General features: G+C 44.5%; 59 non-coding genes across 59 annotated transcripts; all 59 read left to right on the top strand.

Annotated features, from left to right (window-relative positions):
* Positions 1 to 106: 106 nt before the first annotated feature.
* On the top strand, positions 107 to 225 carry LOC144398412 (5S ribosomal RNA). The gene has a single exon (XR_013460559.1). It is a non-coding gene; the product is annotated as a 5S ribosomal RNA (ribosomal RNA).
* A 117-nt stretch (positions 226 to 342) lies between these two features.
* LOC144396476 (5S ribosomal RNA) lies at positions 343 to 461 on the top strand. Its single transcript, XR_013458622.1, has one exon. It is a non-coding gene; the product is annotated as a 5S ribosomal RNA (ribosomal RNA).
* Positions 462 to 577: 116 nt separating this feature from the next.
* LOC144398423 (5S ribosomal RNA) lies at positions 578 to 696 on the top strand. The gene has a single exon (XR_013460570.1). It is a non-coding gene; the product is annotated as a 5S ribosomal RNA (ribosomal RNA).
* A 116-nt stretch (positions 697 to 812) lies between these two features.
* LOC144398978 (5S ribosomal RNA) lies at positions 813 to 931 on the top strand. The gene has a single exon (XR_013461123.1). It is a non-coding gene; the product is annotated as a 5S ribosomal RNA (ribosomal RNA).
* A 116-nt stretch (positions 932 to 1,047) lies between these two features.
* LOC144401814 (5S ribosomal RNA) lies at positions 1,048 to 1,166 on the top strand. The gene has a single exon (XR_013463748.1). It is a non-coding gene; the product is annotated as a 5S ribosomal RNA (ribosomal RNA).
* Positions 1,167 to 1,283: 117 nt separating this feature from the next.
* On the top strand, positions 1,284 to 1,402 carry LOC144399228 (5S ribosomal RNA). The gene has a single exon (XR_013461373.1). It is a non-coding gene; the product is annotated as a 5S ribosomal RNA (ribosomal RNA).
* Positions 1,403 to 1,518: 116 nt separating this feature from the next.
* LOC144398434 (5S ribosomal RNA) lies at positions 1,519 to 1,637 on the top strand. The gene has a single exon (XR_013460581.1). It is a non-coding gene; the product is annotated as a 5S ribosomal RNA (ribosomal RNA).
* Positions 1,638 to 1,754: 117 nt separating this feature from the next.
* LOC144392974 (5S ribosomal RNA) lies at positions 1,755 to 1,873 on the top strand. Its single transcript, XR_013456048.1, has one exon. It is a non-coding gene; the product is annotated as a 5S ribosomal RNA (ribosomal RNA).
* A 116-nt stretch (positions 1,874 to 1,989) lies between these two features.
* Positions 1,990 to 2,108, top strand: LOC144400838 (5S ribosomal RNA). The gene has a single exon (XR_013462772.1). It is a non-coding gene; the product is annotated as a 5S ribosomal RNA (ribosomal RNA).
* A 116-nt stretch (positions 2,109 to 2,224) lies between these two features.
* LOC144401816 (5S ribosomal RNA) lies at positions 2,225 to 2,343 on the top strand. Its single transcript, XR_013463750.1, has one exon. It is a non-coding gene; the product is annotated as a 5S ribosomal RNA (ribosomal RNA).
* Positions 2,344 to 2,459: 116 nt separating this feature from the next.
* On the top strand, positions 2,460 to 2,578 carry LOC144390034 (5S ribosomal RNA). Its single transcript, XR_013454091.1, has one exon. It is a non-coding gene; the product is annotated as a 5S ribosomal RNA (ribosomal RNA).
* A 117-nt stretch (positions 2,579 to 2,695) lies between these two features.
* On the top strand, positions 2,696 to 2,814 carry LOC144392996 (5S ribosomal RNA). The gene has a single exon (XR_013456050.1). It is a non-coding gene; the product is annotated as a 5S ribosomal RNA (ribosomal RNA).
* Positions 2,815 to 2,930: 116 nt separating this feature from the next.
* Positions 2,931 to 3,049, top strand: LOC144398121 (5S ribosomal RNA). The gene has a single exon (XR_013460268.1). It is a non-coding gene; the product is annotated as a 5S ribosomal RNA (ribosomal RNA).
* Positions 3,050 to 3,166: 117 nt separating this feature from the next.
* LOC144396477 (5S ribosomal RNA) lies at positions 3,167 to 3,285 on the top strand. The gene has a single exon (XR_013458623.1). It is a non-coding gene; the product is annotated as a 5S ribosomal RNA (ribosomal RNA).
* A 116-nt stretch (positions 3,286 to 3,401) lies between these two features.
* LOC144390036 (5S ribosomal RNA) lies at positions 3,402 to 3,520 on the top strand. The gene has a single exon (XR_013454093.1). It is a non-coding gene; the product is annotated as a 5S ribosomal RNA (ribosomal RNA).
* Positions 3,521 to 3,636: 116 nt separating this feature from the next.
* LOC144397259 (5S ribosomal RNA) lies at positions 3,637 to 3,755 on the top strand. Its single transcript, XR_013459404.1, has one exon. It is a non-coding gene; the product is annotated as a 5S ribosomal RNA (ribosomal RNA).
* A 117-nt stretch (positions 3,756 to 3,872) lies between these two features.
* On the top strand, positions 3,873 to 3,991 carry LOC144393007 (5S ribosomal RNA). Its single transcript, XR_013456051.1, has one exon. It is a non-coding gene; the product is annotated as a 5S ribosomal RNA (ribosomal RNA).
* A 116-nt stretch (positions 3,992 to 4,107) lies between these two features.
* On the top strand, positions 4,108 to 4,226 carry LOC144400839 (5S ribosomal RNA). Its single transcript, XR_013462773.1, has one exon. It is a non-coding gene; the product is annotated as a 5S ribosomal RNA (ribosomal RNA).
* A 117-nt stretch (positions 4,227 to 4,343) lies between these two features.
* LOC144396478 (5S ribosomal RNA) lies at positions 4,344 to 4,462 on the top strand. The gene has a single exon (XR_013458624.1). It is a non-coding gene; the product is annotated as a 5S ribosomal RNA (ribosomal RNA).
* A 116-nt stretch (positions 4,463 to 4,578) lies between these two features.
* LOC144398445 (5S ribosomal RNA) lies at positions 4,579 to 4,697 on the top strand. The gene has a single exon (XR_013460592.1). It is a non-coding gene; the product is annotated as a 5S ribosomal RNA (ribosomal RNA).
* A 116-nt stretch (positions 4,698 to 4,813) lies between these two features.
* LOC144398979 (5S ribosomal RNA) lies at positions 4,814 to 4,932 on the top strand. Its single transcript, XR_013461124.1, has one exon. It is a non-coding gene; the product is annotated as a 5S ribosomal RNA (ribosomal RNA).
* Positions 4,933 to 5,048: 116 nt separating this feature from the next.
* On the top strand, positions 5,049 to 5,167 carry LOC144401817 (5S ribosomal RNA). Its single transcript, XR_013463751.1, has one exon. It is a non-coding gene; the product is annotated as a 5S ribosomal RNA (ribosomal RNA).
* A 117-nt stretch (positions 5,168 to 5,284) lies between these two features.
* On the top strand, positions 5,285 to 5,403 carry LOC144399229 (5S ribosomal RNA). The gene has a single exon (XR_013461374.1). It is a non-coding gene; the product is annotated as a 5S ribosomal RNA (ribosomal RNA).
* A 116-nt stretch (positions 5,404 to 5,519) lies between these two features.
* On the top strand, positions 5,520 to 5,638 carry LOC144398456 (5S ribosomal RNA). Its single transcript, XR_013460603.1, has one exon. It is a non-coding gene; the product is annotated as a 5S ribosomal RNA (ribosomal RNA).
* A 117-nt stretch (positions 5,639 to 5,755) lies between these two features.
* LOC144393018 (5S ribosomal RNA) lies at positions 5,756 to 5,874 on the top strand. Its single transcript, XR_013456052.1, has one exon. It is a non-coding gene; the product is annotated as a 5S ribosomal RNA (ribosomal RNA).
* A 116-nt stretch (positions 5,875 to 5,990) lies between these two features.
* On the top strand, positions 5,991 to 6,109 carry LOC144400840 (5S ribosomal RNA). Its single transcript, XR_013462774.1, has one exon. It is a non-coding gene; the product is annotated as a 5S ribosomal RNA (ribosomal RNA).
* A 116-nt stretch (positions 6,110 to 6,225) lies between these two features.
* LOC144401818 (5S ribosomal RNA) lies at positions 6,226 to 6,344 on the top strand. Its single transcript, XR_013463752.1, has one exon. It is a non-coding gene; the product is annotated as a 5S ribosomal RNA (ribosomal RNA).
* Positions 6,345 to 6,461: 117 nt separating this feature from the next.
* On the top strand, positions 6,462 to 6,580 carry LOC144397831 (5S ribosomal RNA). The gene has a single exon (XR_013459978.1). It is a non-coding gene; the product is annotated as a 5S ribosomal RNA (ribosomal RNA).
* A 116-nt stretch (positions 6,581 to 6,696) lies between these two features.
* LOC144396479 (5S ribosomal RNA) lies at positions 6,697 to 6,815 on the top strand. Its single transcript, XR_013458625.1, has one exon. It is a non-coding gene; the product is annotated as a 5S ribosomal RNA (ribosomal RNA).
* Positions 6,816 to 6,931: 116 nt separating this feature from the next.
* On the top strand, positions 6,932 to 7,050 carry LOC144398467 (5S ribosomal RNA). Its single transcript, XR_013460614.1, has one exon. It is a non-coding gene; the product is annotated as a 5S ribosomal RNA (ribosomal RNA).
* Positions 7,051 to 7,167: 117 nt separating this feature from the next.
* LOC144396480 (5S ribosomal RNA) lies at positions 7,168 to 7,286 on the top strand. The gene has a single exon (XR_013458626.1). It is a non-coding gene; the product is annotated as a 5S ribosomal RNA (ribosomal RNA).
* A 116-nt stretch (positions 7,287 to 7,402) lies between these two features.
* Positions 7,403 to 7,521, top strand: LOC144397260 (5S ribosomal RNA). The gene has a single exon (XR_013459405.1). It is a non-coding gene; the product is annotated as a 5S ribosomal RNA (ribosomal RNA).
* A 117-nt stretch (positions 7,522 to 7,638) lies between these two features.
* LOC144396481 (5S ribosomal RNA) lies at positions 7,639 to 7,757 on the top strand. Its single transcript, XR_013458627.1, has one exon. It is a non-coding gene; the product is annotated as a 5S ribosomal RNA (ribosomal RNA).
* Positions 7,758 to 7,873: 116 nt separating this feature from the next.
* Positions 7,874 to 7,992, top strand: LOC144398478 (5S ribosomal RNA). The gene has a single exon (XR_013460625.1). It is a non-coding gene; the product is annotated as a 5S ribosomal RNA (ribosomal RNA).
* Positions 7,993 to 8,109: 117 nt separating this feature from the next.
* LOC144398489 (5S ribosomal RNA) lies at positions 8,110 to 8,228 on the top strand. The gene has a single exon (XR_013460636.1). It is a non-coding gene; the product is annotated as a 5S ribosomal RNA (ribosomal RNA).
* A 116-nt stretch (positions 8,229 to 8,344) lies between these two features.
* LOC144401819 (5S ribosomal RNA) lies at positions 8,345 to 8,463 on the top strand. The gene has a single exon (XR_013463754.1). It is a non-coding gene; the product is annotated as a 5S ribosomal RNA (ribosomal RNA).
* Positions 8,464 to 8,580: 117 nt separating this feature from the next.
* On the top strand, positions 8,581 to 8,699 carry LOC144399230 (5S ribosomal RNA). Its single transcript, XR_013461375.1, has one exon. It is a non-coding gene; the product is annotated as a 5S ribosomal RNA (ribosomal RNA).
* Positions 8,700 to 8,815: 116 nt separating this feature from the next.
* LOC144397261 (5S ribosomal RNA) lies at positions 8,816 to 8,934 on the top strand. The gene has a single exon (XR_013459406.1). It is a non-coding gene; the product is annotated as a 5S ribosomal RNA (ribosomal RNA).
* A 117-nt stretch (positions 8,935 to 9,051) lies between these two features.
* On the top strand, positions 9,052 to 9,170 carry LOC144396482 (5S ribosomal RNA). The gene has a single exon (XR_013458628.1). It is a non-coding gene; the product is annotated as a 5S ribosomal RNA (ribosomal RNA).
* Positions 9,171 to 9,286: 116 nt separating this feature from the next.
* LOC144398546 (5S ribosomal RNA) lies at positions 9,287 to 9,405 on the top strand. The gene has a single exon (XR_013460693.1). It is a non-coding gene; the product is annotated as a 5S ribosomal RNA (ribosomal RNA).
* Positions 9,406 to 9,522: 117 nt separating this feature from the next.
* Positions 9,523 to 9,641, top strand: LOC144398501 (5S ribosomal RNA). Its single transcript, XR_013460648.1, has one exon. It is a non-coding gene; the product is annotated as a 5S ribosomal RNA (ribosomal RNA).
* A 116-nt stretch (positions 9,642 to 9,757) lies between these two features.
* On the top strand, positions 9,758 to 9,876 carry LOC144401820 (5S ribosomal RNA). Its single transcript, XR_013463755.1, has one exon. It is a non-coding gene; the product is annotated as a 5S ribosomal RNA (ribosomal RNA).
* A 117-nt stretch (positions 9,877 to 9,993) lies between these two features.
* Positions 9,994 to 10,112, top strand: LOC144399716 (5S ribosomal RNA). The gene has a single exon (XR_013461862.1). It is a non-coding gene; the product is annotated as a 5S ribosomal RNA (ribosomal RNA).
* A 117-nt stretch (positions 10,113 to 10,229) lies between these two features.
* Positions 10,230 to 10,348, top strand: LOC144396483 (5S ribosomal RNA). Its single transcript, XR_013458629.1, has one exon. It is a non-coding gene; the product is annotated as a 5S ribosomal RNA (ribosomal RNA).
* A 116-nt stretch (positions 10,349 to 10,464) lies between these two features.
* On the top strand, positions 10,465 to 10,583 carry LOC144398512 (5S ribosomal RNA). The gene has a single exon (XR_013460659.1). It is a non-coding gene; the product is annotated as a 5S ribosomal RNA (ribosomal RNA).
* A 117-nt stretch (positions 10,584 to 10,700) lies between these two features.
* On the top strand, positions 10,701 to 10,819 carry LOC144396484 (5S ribosomal RNA). Its single transcript, XR_013458630.1, has one exon. It is a non-coding gene; the product is annotated as a 5S ribosomal RNA (ribosomal RNA).
* Positions 10,820 to 10,935: 116 nt separating this feature from the next.
* LOC144397262 (5S ribosomal RNA) lies at positions 10,936 to 11,054 on the top strand. The gene has a single exon (XR_013459407.1). It is a non-coding gene; the product is annotated as a 5S ribosomal RNA (ribosomal RNA).
* Positions 11,055 to 11,171: 117 nt separating this feature from the next.
* Positions 11,172 to 11,290, top strand: LOC144396485 (5S ribosomal RNA). Its single transcript, XR_013458631.1, has one exon. It is a non-coding gene; the product is annotated as a 5S ribosomal RNA (ribosomal RNA).
* Positions 11,291 to 11,406: 116 nt separating this feature from the next.
* LOC144390037 (5S ribosomal RNA) lies at positions 11,407 to 11,525 on the top strand. The gene has a single exon (XR_013454094.1). It is a non-coding gene; the product is annotated as a 5S ribosomal RNA (ribosomal RNA).
* Positions 11,526 to 11,641: 116 nt separating this feature from the next.
* On the top strand, positions 11,642 to 11,760 carry LOC144397263 (5S ribosomal RNA). The gene has a single exon (XR_013459408.1). It is a non-coding gene; the product is annotated as a 5S ribosomal RNA (ribosomal RNA).
* Positions 11,761 to 11,877: 117 nt separating this feature from the next.
* LOC144393029 (5S ribosomal RNA) lies at positions 11,878 to 11,996 on the top strand. The gene has a single exon (XR_013456053.1). It is a non-coding gene; the product is annotated as a 5S ribosomal RNA (ribosomal RNA).
* A 116-nt stretch (positions 11,997 to 12,112) lies between these two features.
* LOC144398523 (5S ribosomal RNA) lies at positions 12,113 to 12,231 on the top strand. The gene has a single exon (XR_013460670.1). It is a non-coding gene; the product is annotated as a 5S ribosomal RNA (ribosomal RNA).
* Positions 12,232 to 12,348: 117 nt separating this feature from the next.
* LOC144396487 (5S ribosomal RNA) lies at positions 12,349 to 12,467 on the top strand. The gene has a single exon (XR_013458633.1). It is a non-coding gene; the product is annotated as a 5S ribosomal RNA (ribosomal RNA).
* Positions 12,468 to 12,583: 116 nt separating this feature from the next.
* On the top strand, positions 12,584 to 12,702 carry LOC144398534 (5S ribosomal RNA). The gene has a single exon (XR_013460681.1). It is a non-coding gene; the product is annotated as a 5S ribosomal RNA (ribosomal RNA).
* A 116-nt stretch (positions 12,703 to 12,818) lies between these two features.
* Positions 12,819 to 12,937, top strand: LOC144398980 (5S ribosomal RNA). The gene has a single exon (XR_013461125.1). It is a non-coding gene; the product is annotated as a 5S ribosomal RNA (ribosomal RNA).
* A 116-nt stretch (positions 12,938 to 13,053) lies between these two features.
* LOC144401821 (5S ribosomal RNA) lies at positions 13,054 to 13,172 on the top strand. Its single transcript, XR_013463756.1, has one exon. It is a non-coding gene; the product is annotated as a 5S ribosomal RNA (ribosomal RNA).
* A 117-nt stretch (positions 13,173 to 13,289) lies between these two features.
* LOC144399231 (5S ribosomal RNA) lies at positions 13,290 to 13,408 on the top strand. The gene has a single exon (XR_013461376.1). It is a non-coding gene; the product is annotated as a 5S ribosomal RNA (ribosomal RNA).
* A 116-nt stretch (positions 13,409 to 13,524) lies between these two features.
* Positions 13,525 to 13,643, top strand: LOC144398545 (5S ribosomal RNA). Its single transcript, XR_013460692.1, has one exon. It is a non-coding gene; the product is annotated as a 5S ribosomal RNA (ribosomal RNA).
* A 117-nt stretch (positions 13,644 to 13,760) lies between these two features.
* Positions 13,761 to 13,879, top strand: LOC144393040 (5S ribosomal RNA). Its single transcript, XR_013456054.1, has one exon. It is a non-coding gene; the product is annotated as a 5S ribosomal RNA (ribosomal RNA).
* The last annotated feature ends 1 nt before the right edge of the window (position 13,880 follows it).

Here is a 13,880-nt window from a genome sequence, read left to right on the forward strand (position 1 = left end):
GATCTGTAAAAGACACAGAGAAGGCCTTAGAAAGTGACTCCATTTAATTGTCAAAACTACAAAACCTTTGACACATTTTAAAAGATTAGGTAGAGGACATACAGTTGCTTACGGCCATACCTCTCTGGCTCCGCCTGATCTCGTCAGATCTCAGAAGCTAAGCAGAGTAGGGCCTGGTTAGTACTTGGATGGAAGACCGCCTGGGAATCCCAGGTGCCGTAAGCTTTTTCATTTCTCTCTCTGGAAGAAATCGAGAAGGCATTAGAAAGTGACTCCTTTTTCATTATCAAAACTCCAAAACCTTTGACACATTTTAAAAGATTAGGAAGAGGACATACAGTTGCTTACGGCCATACCTCTCTGGCTCCGCCTGATCTCGTCTGATCTCAGAAGCTAAGCAGAGTAGGGCCTGGTTAGTACTTGGATGGAAGACCGCCTGGGAATCCCAGGTGCTGTAAGCTTTTTTATTTCGATCTGTAAAAGACACAAAGAAGAACTTAGAAAGTGACTCCATTTCATTGTCAAAACTACAAAACCTTTGACACATTTTAAAAGATTAGGAAGAGGACATACAGTTGCTTACGGCCATACCTCTCTGGCTCCGCCTGATCTCGTCAGATCTCAGAAGCTAAGCAGAGTAGGGCCTGGTTAGTACTTGGATGGAAGACCGCCTGGGAATCCCAGGTGCCGTAAGCTTTTTCATTTCTATCTGTAAAAGACACAGAGAAGGCCTTAGAAAGTGACTCCATTTCATTGTCAAAACTACAAAACCTTTGACACATTTTAAAAGATTAGGTAGAGGACATACAGTTGCTTACGGCTATACCTCTCTGGCTCCGCCTGATCTCGTCTGATCTCAGAAGCTAAGCAGAGTAGGGCCTGGTTAGTACTTGGATGGAAGGCCGCCTGGGAATCCCAGGTGCTGTAAGCTTTTTCATTTCGATCTGTAAAAGACACAGAGAAGGCCTTAGAAAGTGACTCCATTTCATTGTCAAAACTACAAAACCTTTGACACATTTTAAAAGATTAGGAAGAGGACATACAGTTGCTTACGGCCATACCTCTCTGGCTCCGCCTGATCTCGTCTGATCTCAGAAGCTAAGCAGAGTAGGGCCTGGTTAGTACTTGGATGGAAGACCGCCTGGGAATCCCAGGTGCCGTAAGCTTTTTCATTTCTCTCTCTGGAAGAAATCGAGAAGGCATTAGAAAGTGACTCCTTTTTCATTATCAAAACTCCAAAACCTTTGACACATTTTAAAAGATTAGGAAGAGGACATACAGTTGCTTACGGCCATACCTCTCTGGCTCGGCCTGATCTCGTCTGATCTCAGAAGCTAAGCAGAGTAGGGCCTGGTTAGTACTTGGATGGAAGACCGCCTGGGAATCCCAGGTGCTGTAAGCTTTTTCATTTCGATCTGTAAAAGACACAGAGAAGGCCTTAGAAAGTGACTCCATTTCATTGTCAAAACTACAAAACCTTTGACACATTTTAAAAGATTAGGAAGAGGACATACAGTTGCTTACGGCCATACCTCTCTGGCTCCGCCTGATCTCGTCAGATCTCAGAAGCTAAGCAGAGTAGGGCCTGGTTAGTACTTGGATGGAAGACCGCCTGGGAATCCCAGGTGCCGTAAGCTTTTTCATTTCTCTCTCTGGAAGAAATCGAGAAGGCATTAGAAAGTGACTCCTTTTTCATTATCTAAACTCCAAAACCTTTGACACATTTTAAAATATTAGGAAGAGGACATACAGTTGCTTACGGCCATACCTCTCTGGCTTCGCCTGATCTCGTCTGATCTCAGAAGCTAAGCAGAGTAGGGCCTGGTTAGTACTTGGATGGAAGACCGCCTGGGAATCCCAGGTGCTGTAAGCTTTTTCATTTCGATCTGTAAAAGACACAGAGAAGAACTTAGAAAGTGACTCCATTTCATTGTCAAAACTCCAAAACCTTTGACACATTTTAAAAGATTAGGTAGAGGACATACAGTTGCTTACGGCCATACCTCTCTGGCTCCGCCTGATCTCGTCAGATCTCAGAAGCTAAGCAGAGTAGGGCCTGGTTAGTACTTGGATGGAAGACCTCCTGGGAATCCCAGGTGCTGTAAGCTTTTTCATTTCGATCTGTAAAAGACACAGAGAAGGCCTTAGAAAGTGACTCCATTTAATTGTCAAAACTACAAAACCTTTGACACATTTTAAAAGATTAGGTAGAGGACATACAGTTGCTTACGGCCATACCTCTCTGGCTCCGCCTGATCTCGTCTGATCTCAGAAGCTAAGCAGAGTAGGGCCTGGTTAGTACTTGGATGGAAGACCGCCTGGGAATCCCAGGTGCCGTAAGCTTTTTCATTTCTCTCTCTGGAAGAAATCGAGAAGGCCTTAGAAAGTGACTCCATTTCATTGTCAAAACTACAAAACCTTTGACACATTTTAAAAGATTAGGAAGAGGACATACAGTTGCTTACGGCCATACCTCTCTGGCTCCGCCTGATCTCGTCAGATCTCAGAAGCTAAGCAGAGTAGGGCCTGGTTAGTACTTGGATGGAAGACCGCCTGGGAATCCCAGGTGCTGTAAGCTTTTTCATTTCTCTCTCTGGAAGAAATCGAGAAGGCATTAGAAAGTGACTCCTTTTTCATTATCTAAACTCCAAAACCTTTGACACATTTTAAAATATTAGGAAGAGGACATACAGTTGCTTACGGCCATACCTCTCTGGCTTCGCCTGATCTCGTCTGATCTCAGAAGCTAAGCAGAGTAGGGCCTGGTTAGTACTTGGATGGAAGACCGCCTGGGAATCCCAGGTGCTGTAAGCTTTTTCATTTCGATCTGTAAAAGACACAGAGAAGGCCTTAGAAAGTGACTCCATTTAATTGTCAAAACTACAAAACCTTTGACACATTTTAAAAGATTAGGTAGAGGACATACAGTTGCTTACGGCCATACCTCTCTGGCTCCGCCTGATCTCGTCAGATCTCAGAAGCTAAGCAGCGTAGGGCCTGGTTAGTACTTGGATGGAAGACCGCCTGGGAATCCCAGGTGCCGTAAGCTTTTTCATTTCTCTCTCTGGAAGAAATCGAGAAGGCATTAGAAAGTGACTCCTTTTTCATTATCAAAACTCCAAAACCTTTGACACATTTTAAAAGATTAGGAAGAGGACATCCAGTTGCTTACGGCCATACCTCTCTGGCTCCGCCTGATCTCGTCTGATCTCAGAAGCTAAGCAGAGTAGGGCCTGGTTAGTACTTGGATGGAAGACCGCCTGGGAATCCCAGGTGCTGTAAGCTTTTTCATTTCGATCTGTAAAAGACACAGAGAAGGCCTTAGAAAGTGACTCCATTTCATTGTCAAAACTACAAAACCTTTGACACATTTTAAAAGATTAGGAAGAGGACATACAGTTGCTTACGGCCATACCTCTCTGGCTCCGCCTGATCTCGTCAGATCTCAGAAGCTAAGCAGAGTAGGGCCTGGTTAGTACTTGGATGGAAGACCGCCTGGGAATCCCAGGTGCTGTAAGCTTTTTCATTTCGATCTGTAAAAGACACAGAGAAGGCCTTAGAAAGTGACTCCATTTCATTGTCAAAACTACAAAACCTTTGACACATTTTAAAAGATTAGGAAGAGGACATACAGTTGCTTACGGCCATACCTCTCTTGCTCCGCCTGATCTCGTCTGATCTCAGAAGCTAAGCAGAGTAGGGCCTGGTTAGTACTTGGATGGAAGACCGCCTGGGAATCCCAGGTGCCGTAAGCTTTTTCATTTCTCTCTCTGGAAGAAATCGAGAAGGCATTAGAAAGTGACTCCTTTTTCATTATCTAAACTCCAAAACCTTTGACACATTTTAAAATATTAGGAAGAGGACATACAGTTGCTTACGGCCATACCTCTCTGGCTTCGCCTGATCTCGTCTGATCTCAGAAGCTAAGCAGAGTAGGGCCTGGTTAGTACTTGGATGGAAGACCGCCTGGGAATCCCAGGTGCTGTAAGCTTTTTCATTTCGATCTGTAAAAGACACAGAGAAGGCCTTAGAAAGTGACTCCATTTAATTGTCAAAACTACAAAACCTTTGACACATTTTAAAAGATTAGGTAGAGGACATACAGTTGCTTACGGCCATACCTCTCTGGCTCCGCCTGATCTCGTCAGATCTCAGAAGCTAAGCAGAGTAGGGCCTGGTTAGTACTTGGATGGAAGACCTCCTGGGAATCCCAGGTGCTGTAAGCTTTTTCATTTCGATCTCTGGAAGAAATCGAGAAGGCATTAGAAAGTGACTCCTTTTTCATTATCAAAACTCCAAAACCTTTGACACATTTTAAAAGATTAGGAAGAGGACATACAGTTGCTTACGGCCATACCTCTCTGGCTCCGCCTGATCTCGTCTGATCTCAGAAGCTAAGCAGAGTAGGGCCTGGTTAGTACTTGGATGGAAGACCGCCTGGGAATCCCAGGTGCTGTAAGCTTTTTTATTTCGATCTGTAAAAGACACAAAGAAGAACTTAGAAAGTGACTCCATTTCATTGTCAAAACTACAAAACCTTTGACACATTTTAAAAGATTAGGAAGAGGACATACAGTTGCTTACGGCCATACCTCTCTGGCTCCGCCTGATCTCGTCAGATCTCAGAAGCTAAGCAGAGTAGGGCCTGGTTAGTACTTGGATGGAAGACCGCCTGGGAATCCCAGGTGCCGTAAGCTTTTTCATTTCTATCTGTAAAAGACACAGAGAAGGCCTTAGAAAGTGACTCCATTTCATTGTCAAAACTACAAAACCTTTGACACATTTTAAAAGATTAGGTAGAGGACATACAGTTGCTTACGGCTATACCTCTCTGGCTCCGCCTGATCTCGTCTGATCTCAGAAGCTAAGCAGAGTAGGGCCTGGTTAGTACTTGGATGGAAGGCCGCCTGGGAATCCCAGGTGCTGTAAGCTTTTTCATTTCGATCTGTAAAAGACACAGAGAAGGCCTTAGAAAGTGACTCCATTTCATTGTCAAAACTACAAAACCTTTGACACATTTTAAAAGATTAGGAAGAGGACATACAGTTGCTTACGGCCATACCTCTCTGGCTCCGCCTGATCTCGTCTGATCTCAGAAGCTAAGCAGAGTAGGGCCTGGTTAGTACTTGGATGGAAGACCGCCTGGGAATCCCAGGTGCCGTAAGCTTTTTCATTTCTCTCTCTGGAAGAAATCGAGAAGGCATTAGAAAGTGACTCCTTTTTCATTATCAAAACTCCAAAACCTTTGACACATTTTAAAAGATTAGGAAGAGGACATACAGTTGCTTACGGCCATACCTCTCTGGCTCGGCCTGATCTCGTCTGATCTCAGAAGCTAAGCAGAGTAGGGCCTGGTTAGTACTTGGATGGAAGACCGCCTGGGAATCCCAGGTGCTGTAAGCTTTTTCATTTCGATCTGTAAAAGACACAGAGAAGGCCTTAGAAAGTGACTCCATTTCATTGTCAAAACTACAAAACCTTTGACACATTTTAAAAGATTAGGAAGAGGACATACAGTTGCTTACGGCCATACCTCTCTGGCTCCGCCTGATCTCGTCAGATCTCAGAAGCTAAGCAGAGTAGGGCCTGGTTAGTACTTGGATGGAAGACCGCCTGGGAATCCCAGGTGCCGTAAGCTTTTTCATTTCTCTCTCTGGAAGAAATCGAGAAGGCATTAGAAAGTGACTCCTTTTTCATTATCTAAACTCCAAAACCTTTGACACATTTTAAAATATTAGGAAGAGGACATACAGTTGCTTACGGCCATACCTCTCTGGCTTCGCCTGATCTCGTCTGATCTCAGAAGCTAAGCAGAGTAGGGCCTGGTTAGTACTTGGATGGAAGACCGCCTGGGAATCCCAGGTGCTGTAAGCTTTTTCATTTCGATCTGTAAAAGACACAGAGAAGAACTTAGAAAGTGACTCCATTTCATTGTCAAAACTCCAAAACCTTTGACACATTTTAAAAGATTAGGTAGAGGACATACAGTTGCTTACGGCCATACCTCTCTGGCTCCGCCTGATCTCGTCAGATCTCAGAAGCTAAGCAGAGTAGGGCCTGGTTAGTACTTGGATGGAAGACCTCCTGGGAATCCCAGGTGCTGTAAGCTTTTTCATTTCGATCTGTAAAAGACACAGAGAAGGCCTTAGAAAGTGACTCCATTTAATTGTCAAAACTACAAAACCTTTGACACATTTTAAAAGATTAGGTAGAGGACATACAGTTGCTTACGGCCATACCTCTCTGGCTCCGCCTGATCTCGTCTGATCTCAGAAGCTAAGCAGAGTAGGGCCTGGTTAGTACTTGGATGGAAGACCGCCTGGGAATCCCAGGTGCCGTAAGCTTTTTCATTTCTCTCTCTGGAAGAAATCGAGAAGGCATTAGAAAGTGACTCCTTTTTCATTATCAAAACTCCAAAACCTTTGACACATTTTAAAAGATTAGGAAGAGGACATACAGTTGCTTACGGCCATACCTCTCTTGCTCCGCCTGATCTCGTCTGATCTCAGAAGCTAAGCAGAGTAGGGCCTGGTTAGTACTTGGATGGAAGACCGCCTGGGAATCCCAGGTGCTGTAAGCTTTTTCATTTCGATCTGTAAAAGACACAGAGAAGGCCTTAGAAAGTGACTCCATTTCATTGTCAAAACTCCAAAACCTTTGACACATTTTAAAAGATTAGGAAGAGGACATACAGTTGCTTACGGCCATACCTCTCTGGCTCCGCCTGATCTCGTCTGATCTCAGAAGCTAAGCAGAGTAGGGCCTGGTTAGTACTTGGATGGAAGACCGCCTGGGAATCCCAGGTGCTGTAAGCTTTTTCATTTCGATCTGTAAAAGACACAGAGAAGGCCTTAGAAAGTGACTCCATTTCATTGTCAAAACTACAAAACCGTTGGAACATTTTAAAAGATTAGGAAGAGGACATACAGTTGCTTACGGCCATACCTCTCTGGCTCCGCCTGATCTCGTCAGATCTCAGAAGCTAAGCAGAGTAGGGCCTGGTTAGTACTTGGATGGAAGACCGCCTGGGAATCCCAGGTGCCGTAAGCTTTTTCATTTCTCTCTCTGGAAGAAATCGAGAAGGCATTAGAAAGTGACTCCTTTTTCATTATCAAAACTCCAAAACCTTTGACACATTTTAAAAGATTAGGAAGAGGACATACAGTTGCTTACGGCCATACCTCTCTGGCTCCGCCTGATCTCGTCTGATCTCAGAAGCTAAGCAGAGTAGGGCCTGGTTAGTACTTGGATGGAAGACCGCCTGGGAATCCCAGGTGCTGTAAGCTTTTTCATTTCGATCTGTAAAAGACACAGAGAAGGCCTTAGAAAGTGACTCCATTTCATTGTCAAAACTACAAAACCTTTGACACATTTTAAAAGATTAGGAAGAGGACATACAGTTGCTTACGGCCATACCTCTCTTGCTCCGCCTGATCTCGTCTGATCTCAGAAGCTAAGCAGAGTAGGGCCTGGTTAGTACTTGGATGGAAGACCGCCTGGGAATCCCAGGTGCCGTAAGCTTTTTCATTTCTCTCTCTGGAAGAAATCGAGAAGGCATTAGAAAGTGACTCCTTTTTCATTATCAAAACTCCAAAACCTTTGACACATTTTAAAAGATTAGGAAGAGGACATACAGTTGCTTACGGCCATACCTCTCTGGCTCCGCCTGATCTCGTCTGATCTCAGAAGCTAAGCAGAGTAGGGCCTGGTTAGTACTTGGATGGAAGACCGCCTGGGAATCCCAGGTGCTGTAAGCTTTTTCATTTCGATCTGTAAAAGACACAGAGAAGGCCTTAGAAAGTGACTCCATTTCATTGTCAAAACTACAAAACCTTTGACACATTTTAAAAGATTAGGAAGAGGACATACAGTTGCTTACGGCCATACCTCTCTGGCTCCGCCTGATCTCGTCAGATCTCAGAAGCTAAGCAGAGTAGGGCCTGGTTAGTACTTGGATGGAAGACCGCCTGGGAATCCCAGGTGCCGTAAGCTTTTTCATTTCTCTCTCTGGAAGAAATCGAGAAGGCATTAGAAAGTGACTCCTTTTTCATTATCTAAACTCCAAAACCTTTGACACATTTTAAAATATTAGGAAGAGGACATACAGTTGCTTACGGCCATACCTCTCTGGCTCCGCCTGATCTCGTCAGATCTCAGAAGCTAAGCAGAGTAGGGCCTGGTTAGTACTTGGATGGAAGACCGCCTGGGAATCCCAGGTGCCGTAAGCTTTTTCATTTCTATCTGTAAAAGACACAGAGAAGGCCTTAGAAAGTGACTCCATTTCATTGTCAAAACTACAAAACCTTTGACACATTTTAAAAGATTAGGTAGAGGACATACAGTTGCTTACGGCCATACCTCTCTGGCTCCGCCTGATCTCGTCTGATCTCAGAAGCTAAGCAGAGTAGGGCCTGGTTAGTACTTGGATGGAAGACCGCCTGGGAATCCCAGGTGCCGTAAGCTTTTTCATTTCTCTCTCTGGAAGAAATCGAGAAGGCATTAGAAAGTGACTCCTTTTTCATTATCAAAACTCCAAAACCTTTGACACATTTTAAAAGATTAGGAAGAGGACATACAGTTGCTTACGGCCATACCTCTCTGGCTCGGCCTGATCTCGTCTGATCTCAGAAGCTAAGCAGAGTAGGGCCTGGTTAGTACTTGGATGGAAGACCGCCTGGGAATCCCAGGTGCTGTAAGCTTTTTCATTTCGATCTGTAAAAGACACAGAGAAGGCCTTAGAAAGTGACTCCATTTCATTGTCAAAACTACAAAACCTTTGACACATTTTAAAAGATTAGGAAGAGGACATACAGTTGCTTACGGCCATACCTCTCTTGCTCCGCCTGATCTCGTCTGATCTCAGAAGCTAAGCAGAGTAGGGCCTGGTTAGTACTTGGATGGAAGACCGCCTGGGAATCCCAGGTGCCGTAAGCTTTTTCATTTCTCTCTCTGGAAGAAATCGAGAAGGCATTAGAAAGTGACTCCTTTTTCATTATCAAAACTCCAAAACCTTTGACACATTTTAAAAGATTAGGAAGAGGACATACAGTTGCTTACGGCCATACCTCTCTGGCTCCGCCTGATCTCGTCTGATCTCAGAAGCTAAGCAGAGTAGGGCCTGGTTAGTACTTGGATGGAAGACCGCCTGGGAATCCCAGGTGCTGTAAGCTTTTTCATTTCGATCTGTAAAAGACACAGAGAAGGCCTTAGAAAGTGACTCCATTTCATTGTCAAAACTACAAAACCTTTGACACATTTTAAAAGATTAGGAAGAGGACATACAGTTGCTTACGGCCATACCTCTCTGGCTCCGCCTGATCTCGTCAGATCTCAGAAGCTAAGCAGAGTAGGGCCTGGTTAGTACTTGGATGGAAGACCGCCTGGGCATCCCAGGTGCCGTAAGCTTTTTCATTTCTCTCTCTGGAAGAAATCGAGAAGGCATTAGAAAGTGACTCCTTTTTCATTATCTAAACTCCAAAACCTTTGACACATTTTAAAATATTAGGAAGAGGACATACAGTTGCTTACGGCCATACCTCTCTGGCTCCGCCTGATCTCGTCAGATCTCAGAAGCTAAGCAGAGTAGGGCCTGGTTAGTACTTGGATGGAAGACCGCCTGGGAATCCCAGGTGCCGTAAGCTTTTTCATTTCTATCTGTAAAAGACACAGAGAAGGCCTTAGAAAGTGACTCCATTTCATTGTCAAAACTACAAAACCTTTGACACATTTTAAAAGATTAGGTAGAGGACATACAGTTGCTTACGGCCATACCTCTCTGGCTCCGCCTGATCTCGTCTGATCTCAGAAGCTAAGCAGAGTAGGGCCTGGTTAGTACTTGGATGGAAGACCGCCTGGGAATCCCAGGTGCCGTAAGCTTTTTCATTTCTCTCTCTGGAAGAAATCGAGAAGGCATTAGAAAGTGACTCCTTTTTCATTATCAAAACTCCAAAACCTTTGACACATTTTAAAAGATTAGGAAGAGGACATACAGTTGCTTACGGCCATACCTCTCTGGCTCGGCCTGATCTCGTCTGATCTCAGAAGCTAAGCAGAGTAGGGCCTGGTTAGTACTTGGATGGAAGACCGCCTGCGAATCCCAGGTGCTGTAAGCTTTTTCATTTCGATCTGTAAAAGACACAGAGAAGGCCTTAGAAAGTGACTCCTTTTTCATTATCAAAACTCCAAAACCTTTGACACATTTTAAAAGATTAGGTAGAGGACATTCAGTTGCTTACGGCCATACCTCTCTGGCTCCGCCTGATCTCGTCTGATCTCAGAAGCTAAGCAGAGTAGGGCCTGGTTAGTACTTGGATGGAAGACCGCCTGGGAATCCCAGGTGCTGTAAGCTTTTTCATTTCGATCTGTAAAAGACACAGAGAAGGCCTTAGAAAGTGACTCCATTTCATTGTCAAAACTACAAAACCTTTGACACATTTTAAAAGATTAGGAAGAGGACATACAGTTGCTTACGGCCATACCTCTCTGGCTCCGCCTGATCTCGTCAGATCTCAGAAGCTAAGCAGAGTAGGGCCTGGTTAGTACTTGGATGGAAGACCGCCTGGGAATCCCAGGTGCCGTAAGCTTTTTCATTTCTCTCTCTGGAAGAAATCGAGAAGGCATTAGAAAGTGACTCCTTTTTCATTATCAAAACTCCAAAACCTTTGACACATTTTAAAAGATTAGGAAGAGGACATACAGTTGCTTACGGCCATACCTCTCTGGCTCCGCCTGATCTCGTCTGATCTCAGAAGCTAAGCAGAGTAGGGCCTGGTTAGTACTTGGATGGAAGACCGCCTGGGAATCCCAGGTGCTGTAAGCTTTTTCATTTCGATCTGTAAAAGACACAGAGAAGGCCTTAGAAAGTGACTCCATTTCATTGTCAAAACTACAAAACCTTTGACACATTTTAAAAGATTAGGAAGAGGACATACAGTTGCTTACGGCCATACCTCTCTTGCTCCGCCTGATCTCGTCTGATCTCAGAAGCTAAGCAGAGTAGGGCCTGGTTAGTACTTGGATGGAAGACCGCCTGGGAATCCCAGGTGCCGTAAGCTTTTTCATTTCTCTCTCTGGAAGAAATCGACAAGGCATTAGAAAGTGACTCCTTTTTCATTATCAAAACTCCAAAACCTTTGACACATTTTAAAAGATTAGGAAGAGGACATACAGTTGCTTACGGCCATACCTCTCTGGCTCCGCCTGATCTCGTCTGATCTCAGAAGCTAAGCAGAGTAGGGCCTGGTTAGTACTTGGATGGAAGACCGCCTGGGAATCCCAGGTGCTGTAAGCTTTTTCATTTCGATCTGTAAAAGACACAGAGAAGGCCTTAGAAAGTGACTCCATTTCATTGTCAAAACTACAAAACCTTTGACACATTTTAAAAGATTAGGCAGAGGACATACAGTTGCTTACGGCCATACCTCTCTGGCTCCGCCTGATCTCGTCAGATCTCAGAAGCTAAGCAGAGTAGGGCCTGGTTAGTACTTGGATGGAAGACCGCCTGGGAATCCCAGGTGCTGTAAGCTTTTTCATTTCGATCTGTAAAAGACACAGAGAAGGCCTTAGAAAGTGACTCCATTTCATTGTCAAAACTACAAAACCTTTGACACATTTTAAAAGATTAGGAAGAGGACATACAGTTGCTTACGGCCATACCTCTCTTGCTCCGCCTGATCTCGTCTGATCTCAGAAGCTAAGCAGAGTAGGGCCTGGTTAGTACTTGGATGGAAGACCGCCTGGGAATCCCAGGTGCCGTAAGCTTTTTCATTTCTCTCTCTGGAAGAAATCGAGAAGGCATTAGAAAGTGACTCCTTTTTCATTATCTAAACTCCAAAACCTTTGACACATTTTAAAATATTAGGAAGAGGACATACAGTTGCTTACGGCCATACCTCTCTGGCTTCGCCTGATCTCGTCTGATCTCAGAAGCTAAGCAGAGTAGGGCCTGGTTAGTACTTGGATGGAAGACCGCCTGGGAATCCCAGGTGCTGTAAGCTTTTTCATTTCGATCTGTAAAAGACACAGAGAAGGCCTTAGAAAGTGACTCCATTTAATTGTCAAAACTACAAAACCTTTGACACATTTTAAAAGATTAGGTAGAGGACATACAGTTGCTTACGGCCATACCTCTCTGGCTCCGCCTGATCTCGTCAGATCTCAGAAGCTAAGCAGAGTAGGGCCTGGTTAGTACTTGGATGGAAGACCGCCTGGGAATCCCAGGTGCCGTAAGCTTTTTCATTTCTCTCTCTGGAAGAAATCGAGAAGGCATTAGAAAGTGACTCCTTTTTCATTATCAAAACTCCAAAACCTTTGACACATTTTAAAAGATTAGGAAGAGGACATACAGTTGCTTACGGCCATACCTCTCTGGCTCCGCCTGATCTCGTCTGATCTCAGAAGCTAAGCAGAGTAGGGCCTGGTTAGTACTTGGATGGAAGACCGCCTGGGAATCCCAGGTGCTGTAAGCTTTTTTATTTCGATCTGTAAAAGACACAAAGAAGAACTTAGAAAGTGACTCCATTTCATTGTCAAAACTACAAAACCTTTGACACATTTTAAAAGATTAGGAAGAGGACATACAGTTGCTTACGGCCATACCTCTCTGGCTCCGCCTGATCTCGTCAGATCTCAGAAGCTAAGCAGAGTAGGGCCTGGTTAGTACTTGGATGGAAGACCGCCTGGGAATCCCAGGTGCCGTAAGCTTTTTCATTTCTATCTGTAAAAGACACAGAGAAGGCCTTAGAAAGTGACTCCATTTCATTGTCAAAACTACAAAACCTTTGACACATTTTAAAAGATTAGGTAGAGGACATACAGTTGCTTACGGCTATACCTCTCTGGCTCCGCCTGATCTCGTCTGATCTCAGAAGCTAAGCAGAGTAGGGCCTGGTTAGTACTTGGATGGAAGGCCGCCTGGGAATCCCAGGTGCTGTAAGCTTTTTCATTTCGATCTGTAAAAGACACAGAGAAGGCCTTAGAAAGTGACTCCATTTCATTGTCAAAACTACAAAACCTTTGACACATTTTAAAAGATTAGGAAGAGGACATACAGTTGCTTACGGCCATACCTCTCTGGCTCCGCCTGATCTCGTCTGATCTCAGAAGCTAAGCAGAGTAGGGCCTGGTTAGTACTTGGATGGAAGACCGCCTGGGAATCCCAGGTGCCGTAAGCTTTTTCATTTCTCTCTCTGGAAGAAATCGAGAAGGCATTAGAAAGTGACTCCTTTTTCATTATCAAAACTCCAAAACCTTTGACACATTTTAAAAGATTAGGAAGAGGACATACAGTTGCTTACGGCCATACCTCTCTGGCTCGGCCTGATCTCGTCTGATCTCAGAAGCTAAGCAGAGTAGGGCCTGGTTAGTACTTGGATGGAAGACCGCCTGGGAATCCCAGGTGCTGTAAGCTTTTTCATTTCGATCTGTAAAAGACACAGAGAAGGCCTTAGAAAGTGACTCCATTTCATTGTCAAAACTACAAAACCTTTGACACATTTTAAAAGATTAGGAAGAGGACATACAGTTGCTTACGGCCATACCTCTCTGGCTCCGCCTGATCTCGTCAGATCTCAGAAGCTAAGCAGAGTAGGGCCTGGTTAGTACTTGGATGGAAGACCGCCTGGGAATCCCAGGTGCCGTAAGCTTTTTCATTTCTCTCTCTGGAAGAAATCGAGAAGGCATTAGAAAGTGACTCCTTTTTCATTATCTAAACTCCAAAACCTTTGACACATTTTAAAATATTAGGAAGAGGACATACAGTTGCTTACGGCCATACCTCTCTGGCTTCGCCTGATCTCGTCTGATCTCAGAAGCTAAGCAGAGTAGGGCCTGGTTAGTACTTGGATGGAAGACCGCCTGGGAATCCCAGGTGCTGTAAGCTT

This window comes from Gasterosteus aculeatus, chromosome 2, assembly GCF_964276395.1.
Source record: "Gasterosteus aculeatus chromosome 2, fGasAcu3.hap1.1, whole genome shotgun sequence".
Lineage (NCBI taxonomy): Eukaryota > Metazoa > Chordata > Actinopteri > Perciformes > Gasterosteidae > Gasterosteus > Gasterosteus aculeatus.